At 46.4% G+C, this 18,669-nt stretch overlaps 2 protein-coding genes across 2 annotated transcripts in view; one reads left to right on the top strand and one right to left on the bottom strand.

Moving 5' to 3' along the window:
- LOC309523905 (uncharacterized protein) overlaps positions 1-18,669 on the bottom strand; it is a gene marked incomplete at its 5' end in the record, with an annotated part of 219,544 nt that overhangs the window by 85,571 nt on the left and 115,304 nt on the right. The window lies entirely within an intron of this gene.
- Positions 1-18,669, top strand: part of GPC4 (glypican 4) — a 107,507-nt gene that overhangs the window by 7,663 nt on the left and 81,175 nt on the right. The gene's annotated exons all lie outside the window — the stretch shown is intronic.

Here is an 18,669-nt window from a genome sequence, read left to right on the forward strand (position 1 = left end):
TTGAAAACCAGATATCGTCTGCCCTGGTGGCAGGAAGTGAACCTGGAACCTTCTGAATGCCAAGCAGGTTCTCTGCCATAGAGCTATGGTCCTTCCCAGCTGGCATTCCGCCTCCCCCCCGCCTCGATATCTTTTTTCTTCACCCTGATGCTGCTTTTCTCTGTTCCTTGGGATCTCCTTGCCTCTCTTCCTAATAAGGAACATAAGAAGCGCCCATCTCAGCCAGGCCAATGACCTGTCCAGTCCAGTATCCTGCTCTCATTATGTCCAACCAAATCCATGTAGGAAAGTCACAAGCAAGACCCTTTCAGCTATTGGTTTCTGAAAACCATCCAAGCTGGTGGACATCACTGCCTCTTGTGGGAGTGAGTTCCATAGTTCAACTGTGCACTGTGTCTAATTCTCCTTCCTGCAGTTGTCATTCAGTGGTAATACCAGCCATTGCATCTTTGTTGCTTGTTGATTTACACATTTGTCATTGCAGCCTTGGCTCCTTGCCGCTTGCTTCCAGGCCTGTTGGGCAAAACCTCAACCCTTTCTGTTCCATTGCTGGGCGTCCAAATCAGTCCTCCTTGTTTTCCTGCATTTTGGAGATGCTTGGTGGTGGGTCAGGTCAGCCAATATGAAGCTCAGAATCTTTCCTGAAAGGAAATGAAGCAAACGCCAGAGAATGTTGTCTGGGGAATCCAGCTTTTGATTGTCCTTGCATTTGAAATGCATTTGATTATCCTTGTTCCTCTGAAGTCAGGGCTGCAGCCGTGCACTAATTTTCCACTAGCGTCACTGGCGTTTCTGCAGAGGTGGCTCAATCCTGGTGCAAGAGCATAAAATAAGGAGAGTCCTAGTGGATCAGACCAAAATCCTATTTGTCCCATGATTGCATTGCCCACAGTATCCAGCTGGCTTTAGGAGTTCATGAGCAGGGCATGTGAGCAATAGCGCTCTCTCTCCCTCTCCCACTCTTGTCCCCCAATTTATAGGAAGAGGACTGAGGGATCAGACCAATGGCTCATAGTGCACCATCCTGTTCTTACAGTGGTCAACCTGATGCTCATTATGGGAATTGCACAATGCACAGAAAGCTTTTAACATATCTATAGAATTATATTGAACAGATATTAATTATTGCTTCATGTGTTCGGCATTACAAGCAATATACCGTATTTTTCGCCCCATAGGACACACTTTTTCCCTTCCAAAAATGAAGGGGAAATGTGTGTGCGTCCTATGGGGCGAATGCAGATCTCCGCAAGCCGTGGGAGCCCGCGCCGGGCTCCCGTGGCTTGTGGAGAGTTGCCTGCATGCTGAAGGCTGGGCACGCTGAGCTCAGCGTGCCCAGACTTTGCACAGCTCTCTGCAAGGTGCGGGAGCTCAGTGCCGGGCTCCCATGGCTTGCGGAGAGTTGCCTGTTCTGGGGGCTGGGGTCGGGGAAAGCCGGGGGGGGAATAATTCCCCCCCCTTTGTTTCCCCCCAAAAAAACTAGGTGCGCCTTATGGGATGGTGCGTCCTATAGGGCGAAAAATACGGTACATAGACACTGATGATGAATGTATTTGGAAACAGATGATTTATGCTAGCTACTCCATTTGTTTTTTCTCATCAGCATCTGATGCTGAACACATGGCTATTCACATAAATTGAATTTTCAAATCAGCCTTTTTTGTGCACATTTTGGTTTTCTTTTGCATTGTGGGAAGCCTGCAAGCTGGAACTGAGCAAAACGGTAGCCTCCCCTGACTTGTGATTCCTTCACTGAGTGCTCAGATGCATAGTAGTAGCTGTTGATAGTGTTGTCCTCCAGGAATTTGTCCAATCCTCTTTTAAAGCCATGTAAGTTGATGGCTATCGCTACATCCCCTGAGAGCAAGTTGCATGCCCTGTGCGTAGAAGTCCTTTCTAGGCACCTTTGTCCTGCCCCTTCCAACATCCAGCTTTATTGGATGGTCCAGAGTTCTAATACTGGGAGAAAGAAAAGCTTATCGTTATCTGCTTTCTGTGTGTAATTTTATACACCTCCGTCACACACAAACTGTACAGTGGTGCCTCACAAGACGAAATTAATCCGTTCCGTGAGTCTCTTCGTCTTGCGGTTTTTTCGTCTTGCGAAGCACGGCTATTAGCGGCTTAGCAGCTATTAACGGCTTAGTGGCTTTAAGAAAAAGGAAACAAACTTGCAAGAACTCGCAAGACATTTTGTCTTGCGAAGCAAGCCCATAGGGAAATTCGTCTTGCAGAACGACTCAAAAAACGGAAAACTCTTTCGTCTTGCGAGGCATTCGTCTTGCGAGGTACCACTGTACTTGCCATGCAATCAAAGTATCCCTTTCTCTCAGGGAAGTTGTTCCAGCCCCTAAATCATTTTGGATGCTCTTCTCTGAACTTTTCCCAGCCCTGCATTGTCCTGAGGTGAGGTGATTGGAGCTGTAAACAGTATTCCAAGCACAGTTTCAAAATACTTGTCAGTGCAGCGTGATTTCTGGCCCCTTTCCTAATTATCCCCAAGATGGCATTTCCTCCCCACATCTGCTGCACCATGGGTCAGCATCTTCATTGACCTGTCCATTAGGACCCAAGAGTCTTGTTCTTGGCTGGTCACAAGATGCCATGAGGGTAGATTTGAAACTGGCATTCAGACTTGGTGGTGTTTCCAGGACGTCTCTTCGTTGTCAAATTTTGCAGGGTGAACTGTGTGTCTGCCTGGGCCCTGTGTGAGGGTCGGAGTAGATGCATGGAGTTCTGGGGTCTGAGAAGGGAGGTATGTTAGAAGGAGAAGGAATTGATGTTGTTATATATTTATTAACAATTTATATTACTGTAGCATCCATGCATGCAACACTCTGTATTTCTGTAACATTCCCTTATGTTATTATTGTTTTAGATACTTTTACATGTTAAGCAGTATGGAAATGGTCCAAATAAGAAAATAACATAGGTGACACTTGTTCCCCCCACCCCCAAGTGTATATCAGTACATGTGAAAAGGATAAAATAATAATAATAATAATAATAATAATAATAATAATAATAATAATTTTTATTTATATCCCGCCCTCCCCAGCCGAAGCCGGGCTCAGGGCGGCTTAGATCCTTGTGCCTTAGATCCTTGTGACACGGAAGCAAAGAAGCCTAATGCAATTAAAGGCTGCATTAACTGAAGTTAATCACACCTGGAGTTCTGTATCCATTTTTGGGCACCACAGTTGGTAAACTGGAACGTGTGCAGAGGAGGGCGATCACTATGATCAGTGGTCTGGAAACCAGGCCTGATGAGGAATGGTTGAGGGAGCTGGGCATGTTTAACCTGGAAATGAGGAGACTGAGAAGGAGATATGAGAGCCAAATATCTAAAGGATTATTACACACAGGATGGAGGAAACTTGTTTTCTCCTGCTCTGCAGGGTAGGTCTCAAACCAATGGCTTCAAGAAAGGAGATTCCAACTAAACATTAGGAAGAACTTCATGATGGTAAAAGCTGTTTGATAGTTGAACAGTCTTCCACTTCCATGTTTCTATGATCACTACATGAAACAGTGAACACTATTTCATTTCAAAGCATAACATGACAAATCAAACAATGTCTTTTGATAGTACTAACACCATAGCCCTTTAAATTTATTATGAAATTTCAGTCATTAAGACACATATCCATTGATCTTACTTGTGTCGAAATGTACAGGCTTGGCATGACACAATATAACTTTGCAGTGCAATTGGGCATAAATAAATAAGATAACCAGCAACCTGTTCCTCAAAAGTGCCAGATTCAGGAAACAGCAGCTAGATTATTTGGAGCCTGCAGCAGAAGACCTCCCTCCCAATATATTCTGCTGCAGTTCTTTAAGGGTCTGTCAGCAGCAGAGAAAGGGCAGGGGTGCCCTGCGCCTCTTCCCTGTACACTGGGAGTCTTCCTGCTTTCAGCTGCAGTGGCAAGAATTGTCCAGAGTGAATCAGGAAGGCAGCTCTGCCTGCAGAGCCACACCAGACCCTCTGGACTGGGCGCTCTGGCTTTTCTATTCTCTTGCCCTTGGGGGCTAAGGCTAAGAGAAATCCGCCACTGCTCTGTCGTAAGAAGATGCCTTGCACTGAATCAGGCTGTTGGTCCACTTAGCTCAGCATTGCCTACACCAGAGCTTTCCAAACTTTCCCTGTTGGTGACACACTTTTTGGACATGCATCATTTTGCGACATAGTATCTCAGTTTTACTAGCAAACAGGAGGTTAAACTAACCCCTTTCCAGCCCCAGGAGGAGCATGGGGAGCGTTCATGTGACACACCTACACACTGCAGCCAACACACTAACGTGTTTGGAAACCTCTGGTCTACACTGATTTCCAGCAGGGGAGCATTCTCAGCGCCATTTGGCAATGCTGGGATTGAACCTGAACCTGCGAGGCAGACACTTCCCACTGAGCTGTGGCCCTTCTTCCCCTGTGGGAGCAAAGGAAACTGCCTTAGTTCAACCACTGATCCATCTAGTTCAGCAGTGTCTACACTGACTGGCAGCAGCTCTCCAGGGTCCTGTGCATGTGCCTTCCTTGAGCTGCTTTTTCAGAGGTTGAAGGGGATTGGTTCATTTTTGAAGAGAAGGGGCAGCAAGACATGTTGAAGTTAGTATCTCCTCTTCCCCACAGCCCTGCCCAGATTTCCTTGAACAGGAGTGTGAGCCTCTCTCGTTGCCCTCCCAGCTGCTTGTCTTTGCCTTGCTGCCTTGAAAGCTCCAAGATTAGGGTTTTGTTTGGCAGCAGCCGGGATGTTGGGTCTGGGCAATCTGCAGCGTTAAGCGTGCGGTTAGCCAGAGCTGCTTAGCGATGGGCCAGTGTGAGTGGGAGGACCGTTTTGCTTGGCATCCACTTCACACAGAGCCCTGCTTGATGTGCCAGAATAAGCAGTCATTACATTCCACGACATTTACAGTCAAATTATTATCTATTGTTGAAATTCCCTCAATTATCAGATGGCTGCCTTCAGAAATGCAGAAGAAGACAATCTCCCCTCCCCACTCACCACCCAGATCACTGTGGAAGACTAAAGTCATTCCCAAAGGCAGATAGGAGTCACATTTTAAAGTACCAGTATGTTTGGACAATGCAAGGAATGTGTGTGTGTGTGAGAGACAGACAGACAGACAGACAGAGATGGATACTTGCAACACTGTTGGCAGTTTCTTTCCTTCAAAATCCTTTTTTTAAAAAAGTGTTCCTCGAAGTGATGCCGGTCTCCCTGAGAGGCGGGCAGAGCTGGCCCCAAGACTCGACCCTCCTTCCTGACCCTCCTGTGAGGCTCCACCGTACGGAGAGGAGCATTGCTTTGTCTGTTACGCCATTTCAGTACATTCTGAAAGCCAGATGGACAGAGCTTTGGAGTTGACTTTGACCTTCTCTGGCAGCCTGTTTTTATGACATCAGACAGGGGCGTGGACTCTGAAGGGCACACGTGTGTTTCACAGCGAGGCCTGCACAGCTGGATGCTTTTAGAGCACACAGACTTGGATTCAAAAGTCCTAAGCAGCAGCTCCAGAATTTGGAAGGCCTTTGGCGAGAAGGTGTGAGCGAGTGCCCTTAATTTGAAAGTGGCAAGTGGCACCAATTTGATCTCTGGCCTGCTGGGATGCCTAGACCAAACCAAGGTTGCTTTGGACAGCTGGGTCCCTTTGTTCATCTGTTTTGGTCTTGTCACCCTCTGGAACCAGCTGAGCTAACTGACTGGCTTTAGAAAGCCCAGACCCCCCCCCCCCCGAGTCTAAGCTTGCTTTTTGTTCCTTGCAGGAAGTTAAATAAAGAAATGTTAATTTTTTGCACGTTTGACCTTGATTCAGGTATGTTTGAGAGAGATTCCAGTGTGCACAGCAGTACGTTTTCAGGTATATTTCCTGATAGCCTTCTAAGCCAGCTTCACCAGCCTGCTGCACTCCAGATGTTCTGGGTCAGTGGGAGTTGTAGTCCAAAACATCTGGAGGCCATCAAGTTGGTGAAGGTGGCTGTAAAGAGCCTGATTAGTCCAAGGACCATCTAGCTGGGCATCCTGTTCTCACAGTGGCCAACCACAGATTTCCCAGTAGGAAGCGCATAAGCAGGACCTGAGGGCACTCTCCACTTGTTATCCTCCGCAACTGGCATTCAGGGGCTACTGCTTCTGACAGTGGAGATGAAGCGTAGCCATTGTGGCTGGCAGCCATTGACAGCCTTTCCCATGGATTTGTCTTTTAAAACTGCCCAAGTTGGTGGCCATCACTGCATCTTGGTGCAGAGAGTTCCATAGTATAACTGTGCACTGCATGAAGAAGTCCAGCTGCATTGCACACCCGCAAGTTCTAGTGTTAATGAGATACAGAGAAAAATGTTTCTTAATCCACTTTCTCTGTGCAGTGGCCCACAAACACCCACAATATTTGCTTCTTTGGTGGCACCCGTTTCGTACGTTGGCTACCCGTTGTACACATCCTTAAGCGCTGTCATTAATATGAAGACACCATCCTGCCCCCATCCCCCCTAATTAGAAGCTGGCTGAAGTTTCTGGTCCATTCCCAAGCTGTGAAAAACAGTGACGAAAACAATTCCTGGAACTTTAAGTGTACCTAAAAGCTGATGTACTTGTGTGTTTTTAAAACGTCATGCTTAATTTCAGCCAGTAAGTAGCAATAACCCAGGGTCCCAACTTGCAACTCTTCTCTGTGGCAGTTGATTTTAGCTGAACTGTACACGAATTCTGAGACCTGCACAAAAGTAATGGGGGGGCAGTTAGAAATTGCCAGCTGACTCCTTTATGAATTGACTCTGTTTCTATATTCCATTGTTTCACTATGGGCAGTAATGCCTGGAACTGTAAATGAAACTTGGGTTCATCTTCATAGAATCATAGAATCAGAGTTGGAAGAGACCACAAGGGCATCGAATCCAACCCCCTGCCAAGCAGGAAACACCATCAGAGCACTCCTGACATATGGTTGTCAAGCCTCTGCTTAAAGACCTCCAAAGCAGGAGACTCCACCACACTCCTTGGCAGCAAATTCCACTGTCGAACAGCTCTTACTGTCAGGAAGTTCTTCTGAATGTTTAGGTGGAATCTTCTTTCTTGTAGTTTGGATCTATTGCTCCGTGTCTGCTTCTCTGGAGCAGCAGAAAACAACCTTTCTCCCTCCTCTATATGACATCCTTTTATATATTTGAACATGGCTATCATATCACCCCTTAACCTCCTCTTCTCCAGGCTAAACATGCCCAGCTCCCTTAGCCGTTCCTCATAAGGCATTGTTTCCAGGCCTTTGACCATTTCGGTTGCCCTCCTCTGGACACGTTCCAGTTTGTCAGTGTCCTTGAATTGTGGTGCCCAGAACTGGACACAGTACTCCAGGTGAGGTCTGACCAGAGCAGAATACAGTGGCACTATTACTTCCCTTGATCTAGATGCTATACTCCTATTGATGCAGCCCAGAATTGCATTGGCTTTTTTAGCTGCCGCGTCACACTGTTGGCTCATGTCAAGTTTGTGGTCAACCAAGACTCCTAGATCCTTTTCACATGTACTGATCTTAAGCCAGGTGTCCCCCATCTTGTATTTGTGCCTCTCATTTTTTTTGCCTAAGTGCAATACTTTACATTTCTCCCTGTTAAAGTTCATCTTGTTTGTTTTGGCCCAGTTCTCTAATCTGTCAAGGTCGTTTTGAAGTGTGATCCTGTCCTCTGGGGTGTTAGCCACCCCTCCCAGTTTGGTGTCATCTGCAAATTTGGTCAGGATGCCCTTGAGTCCATCATCCAAGTCGTTGATAAAGATGTTGAATAAGACAGGGCCCATGACAGAACCCTGTGGCACCCCACTAGTCACTCTTCTCCAGGATGAAGAGGAACCATTGATGAGCACCCTTTGGGTTCGGTCAGTCAGCCAGTTACAAATCCACTGAGTGGTAGCATAGTCAAGACCGCATTTTACCAGCTTCTTTACAAGAATATCATGGGGCACCTTGTCAAATGCCTTGCTGAAATCAAGGTAGGCTACATCCACTGCGTTCCCTTCATCTACCAGGCTTGTAATTCTGTCAAAAAACGAGATCAGGTTAGTCTGACATGACTTATTTTTCAGAAATCCATGCTGACTATTGGTGATCACAGCATTCCTTTCTAGGTGCTCACAGACTCTTTGCTTAATGATCTGCTCCAGAATCTTCCCTGGTATTGATGTCAGACTGACTGGGCGGTAATTATTTGGGTCCTCTCTTTTCCCCTTTTTGAAAATAGGGACAACATTTGCCCTCCTCCAGTCTGCCGGGACTTCGCCTGTTCTCCAGGAATTCTCAAAGATGACTGCCAGTGGTTCTGAGATCACATCTGCCAGTTCTTTTAATACTCTTGGATGCAGTTCATCTGGCCCTGGAGACTTGAATACATCTAAACTAGCCAAGTATTCTTGTACTATCTCCTTAGTTATTCTGGGCTGAATCATTTGCTCCAAATTCTTCAGGTCGGGCATTGTTTTCTTTATCGAAGAAGACTGAGGCAAAGAAGGCATTGAGGAGTTCAGCCCTTTCTGTGTCCCCTGTTTGCATTTCACCATCTTCTCCTCTGAGTGACCCCACGGTTTCTTTGTTCTTCCTTTTGCTACGAACATACCCATAAAAGCCTTTTTTGTTGCTTTTAACCTCTCTAGCAAGCCTGAGTTCATTCTGTGCTTTAGCTTTTCTGACTTTGTGTCTACACATGCTGGCTATTTGTTTGAATTCCTCTTTGGTGGTTTCCCCCCTTTTCCATTTTTTGTACACATCCTTTTTTAATCTTAACTCAGTTAAAAGTTCTTTAGATAGCCACCCTGGCTTTTTTAGGCACCTTCCATGTTTCCGTCTCATTGGTATTGCCTGACGTTGTGCTTTTACTATCTCCCTCTTAAGAAACTCCCAGCCATCATGAACTCCCTTTCCTTTTAGTATTACTGTCCACTTACCTAAGTTTTATGAAGTCAGCTTTCTTAAAGTCAAGAAATTGATTCCTAGTATGCTTGGTTGCTCCTTTCCGTTGTATAGTAAACTTCAGAAGAGCATGATCACTCGCGCCTAATGATCCTTCCACTTCTACCCCACTAACCAGGTCATCCACATTGGTTAGGACCAGATCTAAAATGGCTGTTCCTCTTGTTGCTTCTCCCACTTTCTGGACAATGAAGTTGTCTGCAAGGCCAGTGAGGAATCTGTTTGACCTTATGCTCTTGGCTGAGTTTGACATCCAACAAATATCCGGGTAATTGAAGTCCCCCATTACTACTATCTCCCTTCCTTTTGCATGCTTGGCCATCTGTTCCAGGAAGGCATCATCTATGTCCTCCGTTTGGCTTGGGGATCTATAGTAAACTCCCACAATGAGGTCTCTGTTATTCTTCTCTCCCTTTATTTTGACCGAAATGCTCTCACTTTGGCTTTGAGGTTCTAAATCTTGGATCTCTTCACAGGTATACACATCCCTGACATATAACACCACTCCTCCTCCTTTCTTGTCTGGTCTGTTTCTCTGAAATAGATTGTATCCCCCCATTTTTACATTCCAATCATGGGTCTTATCCCACCAGGTTTCAGTGATGCCTATTATGTCATATTTAGTTTGCTGTACCAAGAGCTCAAGCTCATCTTGTTTATTTCCCATGCTTTGCAGATTCTAATAACAGCATTCAAAAGGGATCATGGGGATTTACCCTGTGAACTTCTCACTATAATGTCCCCACTGTGGAAGGACGTGTGGATCCAGAATTTGCTTCCACAGTCACTTACAGACTCATTGTTTAAAGCGTGTTTATGGAAGACAATCTTACTCAGCTATGAGTGATCGCCAAGGAATAATAATAATAATTTATATGTGCCTTTTCAAAATAGTGGGGGTTCTGTGAAAGTCAGCATTCCTGTACTGCTGTATTGTCGTTTAGTCGTGTCCAACTCTTTGTGACCCCATGGACCAGAGCACGCCAGGCACTCCTGTCTTCCACTGCCTCCCGCAGTTTGGTCAGACTCATGCTGGTAGCTTCGAGAACACTGTCCCACCATCTCGTCCTCTGTCGTCCCCTTCTCCTTGTACCCTCCATCTTTCCCAACATCAGGGTCTTTTCCAGGGAGTCGAGTCTTCTCATGAGGTGGCCAAAGTATTGGAGCCTCAGCTTTAGGATCTGTCCTTCCAGTGAGCACTCAGGGCTGATTTCCTTAAGAATGAATATGTTTGATCTTCTTGCAATCCATGGGACTCTGTACTGCTGTACTGCTGTATAGGGTTATATATACCGGTACTATAAAGTAATGTCATCTGAAGGAAAAAATGCAAGCTTGGAATGCGATTTCAATTAAAAGCATGAAAATCTAATTTGAATCTGTAGAACTAGTTGCCTGAAAATGTTTGTGTGTGTGTGTGTGTGTGTGTGTGTGTGTGTGTGTGTTGTTAGAGAGCTGTATTCTCTTATCCCCCCTTCCTTCCCCAAAACTTTATATTGCAAGATTAACTCTTGCGTAGTCTTTCTTTGGGGTTGGTGGTTGGGGAGAGAATGCTTTGTTAAAAAGGATTAAACACAACCACAATTGCAAAGCCATTTGATTAATGGGAAAATGGAGCTCTCCCTCCTTCCCTGAAGTTTATATATTCAGATTCTTTAAGCGCATGGTGTGGTCTTTCCGGCAGACTTATTTAAAATACAGTAACACTTTTATGATTGTGGGGGAAGTAGAAAAATTTTCAGCTCAGTGCAAAGCAGTTAAAACAACAACAACAAAACAGTTGCATGCTAGAAAGCACCGCCACACATAGCCAGTGATGTTTTGTTCTTCACTTTGTGTGCACTTCTGTCAGTTTTCACACACACGCACTCTCACATTTAATTATGGTGCAGGGAGGATAATGAAATGAATGTCTCAGCTTTCTAGTACATGTGTTTGGCAGGAGTGGCAAGTCTTCCACCTGAGGCCTTTTCACTCAGCTCCACAATTGAGGCTTAGCTCTCACTGAAGTGGCAAATCCATGATCCTTGGCAGCATGGGAGAAACCAGAGGACTGCATGTTCTTTGGAACCTGAGAGTATGGATTTGATTATAACTACTGAACAAGGTGGCAGGGACGCGGGTGGCGCTGTGGGCTAAAGCCTCAGCGCCTAGGGCTTGCCGATCGAAAGGTCGGCGGTTCGAATCCCCGCGGCGGGGTGCGCTCCCGCTGCTCGGTCCCAGCGCCTGCCAACCTAGCAGTTCGAAAGCACCCCCGGGGGCAAGTAGATAAATAGGTACCGCTTACCAGCGGGAAGGTAAACGGCGTTCCGTGTGCTGCGCTGGCTCGCCAGATGCAGCTTTGTCACGCTGGCCACGTGACCCGGAAGTGTCTCCGGACAGCGCTGGCCCCCGGCCTATAGATGTGAGATGGGCGCACAAACCCCAGAGTCTGGCAAGACTGGCCCGTTCGGGCAGGGGTACCTTTACCTTTACCTTTACTGAACAAGGTGTGGTACATCACCAGGAGGGTTTCTTTGTGTATTTCGTTGTTTTTAAGATTGCATAAATTGGCTCTAATTTTAGGGGGAACCAGGGACATTGACTATTCCATATCATAATGATGGTGCGATTTTGTGTTTTGGAGCTGAGATGGGCACCTGTCTTCTGAGCCAATGGGGCACATTGCTAGTGGCTGGTAGTGTGTGCAGATAGGCTGCTGGTGACTAGACTGCAGAGTAATGCTTTCGTAGCCTGCTGAGTCAGTAGAAAAGGCTGTGCTTTGTTTGCGGGTTACATCCCTGGCTTGAGGCAAACAAATTATGTTTCTGGGTGTGCAGCCAGCTTTAACACACCTGTTACTAGCCTCTGGGCAAAATCTTTGATCCCAGCAATAACTGTATCGCTTCACTTGAGCCGTTTGTCATAGAGTTAATGAGTTGAGGCTTGTAGAATGCTTTGCACATTAACAGTTACTATGTAAATGGTTAAGAACGAAAGGCGTATCTATTTCCTTCAGAGTAATGCTTGATTATTTTCATTTTTCCCCATTTTTTTTTTAAAGAGACCTTTCTTGGTATTCTTTGTGTCCATAGTTACAGATCCCTGGGAGCAGAAGCACGTTTTGGACTGCGGTAATCCTGTTTTAATTTTAAGTCGCTAGCAAAACTCCCATTGGTTTTGTCATTTTGCAGGAGCAAAAACGAATAGCCACGAATCTAAATGATACTGTGTTTGTGTTTAACAGGTTTGCCTGAGCAAATGTTCTCCATGAGCCTCTGATCAATGTTTACACCTGCCCTTTAGACTTCTCACAGACTTCCAAGAGTTCAATGACTTTTAATCAGTTAGAGGAAGTCAGAAAAGGGGAAAATGTGATTTTTTAAATTAGGTTGCTTGAAAAATAATTTGGCAGGATTATGACTTGAAGCAAAGCAGCTTTGCATTTTTGTCTCATACAATGAATGACTTGATGTTGACTCATCTCTCCTCCCCCACCCCCCATGGGGCGGAGGGGGAAAGGGAGTAGAAAGTGGGTGGAAGTCTCTCCCTTTTAAATGAATCACACATACTCCTATTGTTGATTAGGAGGCTGTTCCATAACTTCTAAGTCTGGATGTGCCAGAGTGCTTTGTCTTATGATAGTTGCAAATGCTTTTGACTGTCTGGAACTATAGTTCCCATCAGCCTTAGCAAGCATGACCAATGGCCAGGGACAATATAAGCTGCTGTTAGGAACATCTGGAGGGCTAAAGGTTCCTCACACCTAGTGTAGCGTCCGGACACCAATGGCTGTATGGCCTAGGTAGAGAGTGCTTTCCCATGTTCAGAATAAGCCTGTGTGGACCACAACTCCTGGCCCCGCGGACAGTTCCCTTCTGGTCTAACCTTGTATTTATACAAGGCCTGGCCAATCTGGAGGCTTCATACTGTCAGCCAATCAAAGGTGCTGATACTGCACACACTTATTCATGCACACAGAGGAACAGAGCGGTGCTTTACTGGACCTTTTGATTGGCAGATAGTATGAAGCCTGGTATGAACTGGTCAAGTGTGGTATTAATAAAAGGCAGGGTTGGACCCACATTGGCTAAATTAGGCTAATCTCTGGCTGGAGATTTCAAGCCCATGCTTGGATGTATTGTTATGATTTGTTTAATTTACAGTCTGCCCTTCATCTCAAGAAAGGTGTTCAGGACAGGAGAAGGATATACAATTTAAAAACAAAGAAAAAATATTCAAAATCGGATCAAAACATTATGAGAAATTTAAAGTTGAAAAATCTAAAAGCAGTTACAGTTAAAAACATTTTTTAATGCAATTACAACTAAAAACACACTTCTATCCAGTAACCTCAAGGTTTCCAGAAATAGTATTCTTCCGCCTCCAAATGCCTGGGTAAAAAGGAATGCTTTCAAATTCCTCCTGAAATTCCTAGTGAAGGAGACAGGCACACCTTGTGGGGGTGGGGTGGGGGTGGGAGGCTTTTCCACAACCAGGGAGCCACAACTCTTTTTCTCTTTCCTTCTCTCTCTGGGTCATTGCAGTTTAGGGCCAAAATGGTTGTTTCAAAGGAGAATTGAGATTGGATCTTTTCTAATATATATTCCTTTTGCTAAAAACATCCCCCTGAGGAACCAGTTTGGATCAGTGCAGGCAGAGGGAGCAGGCAGGGAGGCCTAACACTTTGCCCTTGTGCCAGTGCCTTGACTTCACTGATAAGAGTGAGGAGATTACTGGGGACTAGTTTCTGACCCTTTGTTTGGTTTTTGTGTGGGTGTTTGCTTTTGCTTTCCAAGGATTTAGAAGGGCAGCAATGAGCTGAAACAAAGAAGTGAGATATAGGTGTTGGAAATTCACTGTAAGAAACATGAAAGATTTATTCAAGGTTGAAAGCTTTCCTGAGAGAGGCATTTTAGCCCAGCTCAGAAGATGGGTTGGGTCAGCTGTCTGTGGCCTGTATCACACAGAGACTCAAGCTGGGGGCAAAGTTCTTAAAATGCAATGAGCCCCTGCCTATAGATTCAAGAATAGCTGCTATGTGGATTGCATAGGAATGTGTAGATTCACAGAAGATATGCCTTGGGCTCTGTCTCCTTGGCACAGCTAAATCCCACTCTCCTGAACTGTTTCAAACCCATTCAGACCAAGACCAGTGTTCTTCGAGAAAATCTCTTCCAGTTGCTAATGTAATTAATTAAGTTTAGTTTATTTAATGAGTCACATTGAATGCAAGTCAAACTCAAAGAGTATAGCCATTGAAATAAATTTATCTCAGTGGGTCTTCTCTGGCCATGTTGGATGCCACCCATTCCTTTTTTATATAAGTTTATTTTATAATAAGCTTATTTTACAATAAACTTAAAAAGCTAACAGTTTCTTTGAATAATAATCCAAGCATTTCTCAGTAAAAAGAATATAAACTTGCAACAGTGAAATAAGACAGTGAAAGAAAGCACCCATAAAACAACAATAGTTAAAACTTACAAAGACGGCTGAATTAAAAATTCAGGAAAAAGCATCATGAAACAACAAGCCAATTTGAAAGTGTGCCTGAGTTAGAATAAGAACCAGTTTAGGAGGAACCTGGCATTGACTGTTAAGAGTGGAAAAACAACTCCAGATAAGATACAAGTATAGTAGAAAAAAGCAGAGTCAGCATTTCCAAGGACTGTGGTTAGGAAGAGATGTGGGGTAACAAAAGGTGGTTCGCCATAGGATGGTATGTATTTCCTATATAGCCAGAGGCATACCCATGGGTTGACAAAACCAGCCTCCGCCAGGGGCCCACACCAGAAATCTGTCACCAGTTAGCTGTGTAAGTTCGTGAGTTTAGGCATGAGCTGGAAGTGGACTGGTGGGAGAAATGACAAGGCGGGGTGAAGGTAGATTGCTGGAGACTTTGGGGCCCATGGCGTATGTGTGTGCAGCAAGGCACTGCTGCTGTGCTGGCGAGATCAAACGCGGGAGAAGTTTCCTATCATTGCACCAGGGCCCAAAAGCGTGAACATTTTTTCACTTTTCCTCCCTGCTTCACACATGCTCTGGATACTTTGAGCACTTGGGTCTCATAAAATATCGTAGTTTCTAATGTAGTTATTGCAGCAAAGTAATTTTTTTTGGAAGGGGGCAAGAGACCCTAGGCACACATATGTATATAGCTTGGATTCTAATGTAAAGTGCTAGCAAGACTCTCTGTTAAGCATTACTGAGCAAAGTCTGAGCAATTGGGAAGCCTCTGTACTGGAACCCCACAGGCTCCCAACAAATGTGATAATGGAATCATAGAATTGGAAGGTTGGAAGAATACTGAGGGTCATCTAGTCCAACTCCCGTGCAATGCAGGAATCTTAACTAAAGCATCCCTGACAGATGGCCATCCAACCACTGCTCAGAAACCTTCAAGGAAGGAGAGACCGCAACTTCATGGGGAAGTCCATTCCACTCATCCTGGATGAGTTGTACTGCTGCATCAAGAACTAAAAGAGAGGGACAGCACGCTCCGTTTACTATGACTAGTAGCCTGCAAGGATCCACTGCTCCTCCAAGAGCTTGTAATTACCGTATTTTGCGCCCCATAAGACGCTCCGGCCCATAGGACGCACCTAGTTTTTTTTTGGGGGGGGGAAATAAAGAAAAAAAATTTATTCCCCCCCGAATCAGGTCGGGGAACAGTGGGAAGGCACGCTCTGCCTCCCCGCTGTCCCCTGAGCTTGTGGGGCTGGCGATGGGCAGAGCTGTGCTGATCCCGGGATGGCAGGCAGCTCTGCGCCGCCATCCGGAGCGGGGCGGGACTTAGCGCCCCGCTCCGGATGGCGGCGCAGAGCTGCGCTGGTCCCAGGACCGCAGGCAGCTCTGCGCGGCCACCGGGAGCGGGGCGGAGCTTAGCGCCTCGCTCCGGATGGCGGCGCAGAGCTGCGCTGGTCCCAGGACCGCAGGCAGCTCTGCGCGGCCACCAGGAGCGGGGCGGAGCTTAGCGCCCCGCTCCGGATGGCAGCGCAGAGCTGCGCTGGTCCCAGGACCGCAGGCAGCTCTGCGCGGCCACCGGGAGCGGGGCGGAGCTTAGCGCCCCGCTCCAGATGGCGGCGCAGAGCTGCGCTGGTCCCAGGACTGCAGGCAGCTCTGCGCGGCCACCGGGAGCGGGGCGGAGCTTAGCGCCCCGCTCCGGATGGCGGCGCAGAGCTGCGCTGGTCCCAGGACTGCAGGCAGCTCTGCGCGGCCACCGGGAGCGGGGCGGAGCTTAGCGCCCCGCTCCGGATGGCAGCGCAGAGCTGCGCTGGTCCCAGGACCGCAGGCAGCTCTGTGCGGCCACCGGGAGCGGGGCGGAGCTTCTCCCCCGGCTCCCGGTGGCCGGGCAGAGCTGCGCTGATCCCGGGACTGCAGGCAGCTCTGCGCAACCCTCGGAGCCGGTCTCCCGAGGGTTGCGCAGAGCTTCCTGAAGCCTGGAGAGCGAGAGGGGTCGGTGCGCACCGACCCCCCTCGCTCTCCAGGCTTCAGCGAAAGCCTGCATTCGCCCCATAAGACGCAGGCACATTTCCCCTTCATTTTTGGAGGGGAAAAAGTGTGTCTTATGGGGCGAAAAATACGGTAGCAGGCCATGGGACTCCTAACTCTTGTCTGCATTCCACTGGCAGACTGAGAGCTTAATTCAGGTGGCCTGTGAGTGCCTCTGAAGGACAGAAGCAGGAGGAAGCAAGTTGAAGGGGGCGAAGAGAAGGTTAGGAGGCAGAAGAAAGGAAATGATGAGAAAGGGAGGTGAATAGGTTCCTCCCAGTAAATCACTTTAAAAGTGAAAAAAAGGCATCTTTATCTTGTGAACTGATTTGCTAGAATGGTTGGAGAAGATTGGGGACCAGGAAGGCATCTTTTATAGAGGGAAACTGGCTAAGCCCTTTTCCTAACAAAGAAGTGGAGAAGAGGTCAAGCAGTTGCAAATGACAAAATTGCCTATAGCAAAGTTTTTCCCCATAGGAGGGGGGTGGAACCTTTCTGGTCTTGTCAGGTCAGGTCCTTTATCTCCCAACACTCTGCAGGCCAACTGACAGGTGAGTGGGATCACACACATGTCAGTGTGTCATAATGATGTCAAGCGCTTAATAACTGGGTTTTCCCATTCACCTGTCAAAGTTGGCCCATTGCAGGGAGATAGCGACCATAGGGAATGAAAACTGCCATTCAACTGTGTTCCTATACACACACACCTCTTGTGTGTCAGGTGAAGAAACCAAGGTTGGCAACCACCATTTAAAAACCTCTGTGTTAGTCCATAGTTAATTCCATTTCCACTGTGTGTGTTTCTCCTCCTTGCGTTCTGGAACAAGTGACTTGTTGTAAGAGGAAGCTACAGTCAAGCAATGTAGCTGAGATCACAGAATCATAGAATTGTAGCGTTGCAAGGGATCCCCTGAGCACCATCTACTCCAACTCCCTGGTGAATTGACAGTCTGTTATGGCAACCGTAACCTAGGTCTAAGGTGCCATTTGGCACCTGGCTTCTGTATCCTAGTTTCTAACACTGGTTCCAAAGTGTCGGGTATGAGTCTGGTGGGTGTCATTTGAGTGATGGTTCATTGTGTGTGTAATAAAAGGATAACTTTATCCCCCTCTTCTTTTCTGGCTAATGCCTTGAATTCCTTAGTTAATTTTTCAGTGTGCTAATATCCAAACTTTTTGTTTCCACTGTGATAATTGCAAATGTTTTAAAGATTTCCAGTTATGAGGAATGAGATCTTTAGCAGCAGGATGGTGATTAGTGTGTTATAGCTCAAGTTAACATTACCATCTTAAAAATTCTTAGTAACACTAAGGTTGGGGTGCAGGTATCATTTTGGTTCATAATCAAGCTTATTTCATCAACATTCTTCCAAAATGGGTAACAGTATTTTTTTAATGCTCTTCATCTTTGGTTCATTCCATTCCATTCCATTCCATTCCATTTATTTATTTATTCTACTACTACCACCACCACCTCCAATAATGATGATGATGATGATGATAATTTTATTTTAGAAATACCCGCCTGGCCAGTGGTCAGGGGTGATGAGCGCTGGAGCCAAGGGGCCTGGAGGGCATCAGGCCGGTGGAGAGGGGCTGCCATTGCACCCCCTGGTGCTATAAGACAGGCAGTCCTCCCCTTCTCCACAGACCTCCCCCTGCTGCTGGCTGCCCTTGCATATTTTGCATGCACATTCTTAGCGCTTCAGTGCAAAGATTGCTGAATAGTTTCAGAGCACATACTTTATTTCCATTACTAAAAGCGGGAGCTGGGACTCTGTAGAGGCCAAAGGCACTTCAGCAGCCCTGGGGATAATGAGGGAGCTGACAGACTGGAATGCAGATCTATCAGGGGGGAGGCCTGGCAGAATTCCTCATTCTTCTTTCAGAAATAGCCCTTTCACACTCTGGGCTGGCTGCAGCGGGCCACTGATTTCGTCCCCCCGCCTTTTTCCAAGTGTCTCTTTGATACAGCATTTATTTAGAAATGGCAACACAACCTAATAGGTTACTCTTTTAAAAAAGAAACAGTTGCACTCTAACATGAAATATTCAAGGCAAGCTGATCTGATTCCCAGTTCCATAAGGGGAAAAATAAATAAGACTGTCATGTTCTAAAGATTAGGCTCCTGCATTGGATTCCTGTGGCAGTGACTCCTAAATTTCCAAACTGGATTTTAAAAATTACTTTAAAGCCAGTTGTTTGCCAGCCATTACAAAAGAATCTGTTGTGGCAGC

The sequence above is a fragment of the Podarcis vaucheri genome (assembly GCF_965113315.1).
Source record: "Podarcis vaucheri genome assembly, chromosome: Z".
NCBI lineage: Eukaryota > Metazoa > Chordata > Lepidosauria > Squamata > Lacertidae > Podarcis > Podarcis vaucheri.